General features: G+C 40.1%; 1 non-coding gene across 1 annotated transcript; it reads right to left on the bottom strand.

Annotated features, from left to right (window-relative positions):
* Nucleotides 1–1,644: 1,644 nt before the first annotated feature.
* Nucleotides 1,645–1,751, bottom strand: LOC141709853 (small nucleolar RNA R71). Its single transcript, XR_012570409.1, has one exon. It is a non-coding gene; the product is annotated as a small nucleolar RNA R71 (small nucleolar RNA).
* Between the last annotated feature and the right edge of the window lie 1,815 nt (nt 1,752–3,566).

Below are 3,566 nucleotides of genomic sequence, written 5' to 3'. Positions count from 1 at the left end.
GAGCAAGGAGAGAAGGAAGAAGACCGTTTTAGCACATTGCAATGAAGAAGAGGAAGCATACATTTTCTTGTGATTCTTTTATTCGTTGTATCAGTGGATGCTAGTTTTCTTTACTTTAAACCTTATTACTCCTGTGACATACTCTGGTTTTAATAAGTATTTTTATTAGTTTATATTGTGTGTATTATCATGTTTTCATATGAACCCATGGTGACGATGAGTTCTATCATGGGCTAATCATGATCATGGGGTCATAGCGGATTTATTATGTATTTCTTTAGTTAGTTGTTTAATACCTTGGTGTGTGATGATTGTATGATATCTAGCATAGGTTGTGCTTATTCATCTTATGTGTGTCGCGAACATATAAGATAGTCTGTTAATCTCCTATGAGGCGATGGTGGATCTTGAGGTTTAGAACTTGCCATGCTAGCATAGGTTCATGTATGTGTATGCATGATTAGTGGGTAACTCTAACCGTTTTACTTGCCATGTGTAATCATAAAGAATAACTTGTGCTTAAATCATTATGTTGTCAAATTCTGTAGACATATAGGGTCTCAACATAATTGATGCATATTCAACTTCTATCTTGATTGTGGATGTTTGGTAGAATGGTATGTACAACGAAAGTTGGCTTTTATCAGTTTCGTGTTGTTCGATTAATATCATCACCGTTACATGTTAAGGGTAATAACGATAACTATTGAATGAAGTAGTAATGGAGTTATGATCTCATGTGTGTTTAATATTGTTAATTCAAGTGTCAATTATGTGTTTAATTCTCTTAGTTAATTGTAGTTAATAATTAGTTAATCAAATTTAAGTGTTATTGTCTTGACATTGAGAAGTAATCATACATTGGTGAGTAAGTGTTAATTGAACATAATTAGTCTGAGTCTCTGTGGGAACGAACTAGAATTTATTCTATATTACTTGCAAACGCGTATACTTGCGTGAATGATTAGCGTGTGTTTTCGCCCTAACAAGTTTTTGGCGCCGCTGCCGGGGACTCGGCGTATTTGTTTAGTTTATCTACTTGCCATCAGTGGTCATTAGGACTCATTGATTAAGACGTGTTACTTATTATTTCCGGTTGTGTTTCAGGTACTCTAGCGAGCGTTTATGCACACACATTATCGCACTCGCAAGAGAACTTTAGATACGGCTGAGGAGACAGACTCAGTTCTTTATATTCCGGAGAAGATAGATTTTGAAGGTTCGGATAAAGAGAGTGAGCAGAAAGAACCAATAATCATGGGTGATCGTATAGTTCCAGCAGCAGATCCAGCTCTTATGGACTTTTCTCGGCCTAAAATTGATGACATTCAGTCAAGCATCCTTCATCCGGCTATTCAGGCTAATACTTTTGAAATCAAGTCGGGTACTATTCAGATGGTGCAGAATTCTGTTTTTCGGAGGTGCTGCGACTGAAGACCCCAACATGCATATCAGGAATTTTGTCGAGATCTGTAGTACTTTCAAATATAATGGTGTGACTGATGAGGCTATCAAGCTGAGGCTTTTCCCATTCTTTCTGAGGGATAAAGCTAAGAACTAGTTACATTCTGAACCAGCTGGGTCCATCACTACTTGGCAAGATCTTGCACAAAAGTTTCTGGTGATCCAATGGCGAAGAATGCAGCTATGAGGAGTGCTCTTACTCAGTTTGCGCAACAACCAACAGAATCTATGTGTGAAGCTTGGGAGCGCTACAAGGAGATGTTGAAAAAGTTTCCACATCATGGTATGCCTAACTGGATGGTGATCACTGGTTTCTATAATTGTTTGGGGGCCAAATTTCAGCCCATGCTCGATGCAGCAGCTGGAGGCGCCTTGTGGGCCAAAAGCTATACCGAGGCTTATAATCTTATTGAAACTTTGGCTGCAAATGAGAATCAAAACCCAACTCAAAGGATGATGACTGGGAAGGTAGCAGGTATTCTGGAAGTCGATGCAGCTACAGCTATTGCAGCGCAGCTCCAAGCGCTATCTTTGAAGGTTGATTCTTTAGCCAACTACGGAGTCAATCAGATAGCTATGGTCTGTGAGCTTTGTGCAGGATCTCATGCTATGGATCAGTGTTCTCTTGTGAATGAATCTCTTCAGTATGTGAACAATTATCAGCGACCGCAGCAGCCCGTGCCAGCTACTTATCATCTTAACAACAGAAATAATCCCAATTTCAGCTGGAGCAATAATCAGAATGCTGTTCACCAACCATATCAGCAGCCTATCAGTAAGTAGTTTAATCCACCTGGATTCTAGCAACCACAGCATTATGCTCAAAGGCAATCATATCCTCAACAAGGAGGTGCTGCTCCACCTTCTAATGCTGATTTCGAGGAGCTCAAGCTGTTGTGCAAAAGTCAGGCTGTTTCTATCAAGACCTTGGAAAATCAAATCGGTCAATTAGCCAATGTTGTGCTCAATCGTCAACCTGGCACACTTCCCAGCGATACTGAAGTGCCAGGCAGAAAGGAAGCTAAGAAGCAAGTAAAGGCTGTCACCTTAAGGTCTAAAAAAGTTGATGATGCTGAAAAAGCAAAAGATGGAGAAGCTGAAGTTGTTGATGAAGAAGAGAAGAAAAAGGAGAAAGGAGCGGAACCAAGGAAGACTACTGTTGAACACACTCTACCTAAGGGTAATACCGGGGAGAAACAGCTCTATCCTCCACCACCTTTCCCTAAGAGATTGCAACAACAAAAATTGGATAAGCAGTTCGGTAAGTTTCTGGAGGTGTTCAAGAAACTTCACAACAACATACCTTTCGCTGAGGCTCTGGATCAAATGCCTAGTTATGCAAAATTCATGAAGAGTATTCTTTCAAGGAAGGTGAAACTGAATGACCTTGATACCGTTGCTCTAACGGAAGAGTGCAGTGTTGTGCTACAACAAAAATTACCTCCAAATCTTAAAGATCCAAGTAGCTTCACCATTCCTTGTACCATCAGCAAGTTGTCTTTCGATAAATGCCTGTGCGATTTGGGAGCAAGCATCAATCTGATGCCATTATCAATCTTCAAAAAGTTGAATTTGCCTGATCCAAAGCCCTCTTACATGTCTCTACAATTGGCTAATCGTTGTATTACATACCCACGAGGCATCGTGGAGGACGTGTTAGTAAAGGTGGATAAGCTCTTCTTCCCTGCAGACTTTGTCATTTTGGATTTCGAGGAAGATAAAAAGATTCCCATAATCTTGGGAAGGCCTTTCTTTGCTACAGGTCGTACCTTGATAGATGTGCAGAAAGATGAACTTACTATGAGGGTACAAGATCAAGATATGGCATTCAATGTATTCAAGGTGATGAAATTCCCTAAAGAAGATGATGAGTGCTTAAAGGTGGATTTGATTGATTCTGCGGTAACTTCAGAACTTGATCACATGCTAATGTCTGATGCCTTAGAGAAAACCTTAGCGGGGGAATTTGATAGTGACGATGAGGATGGCAATGAGCAACTACAATATCTAAATGCTTCTCCTTGGAGGCGAAAGCTAGACATGCCATTTGAATCTCTTGCTAACACTGATCTTAAGAATGCTGAAGTAAAGCTCAAACCATC

The sequence above is a fragment of the Apium graveolens genome, chromosome 2 (assembly GCF_009905375.1).
Source record: "Apium graveolens cultivar Ventura chromosome 2, ASM990537v1, whole genome shotgun sequence".
Lineage (NCBI taxonomy): Eukaryota > Viridiplantae > Streptophyta > Magnoliopsida > Apiales > Apiaceae > Apium > Apium graveolens.
Note: the sequence above shows the minus strand (reverse complement) of the source record. Positions and strands in the feature narration are given on the sequence as shown.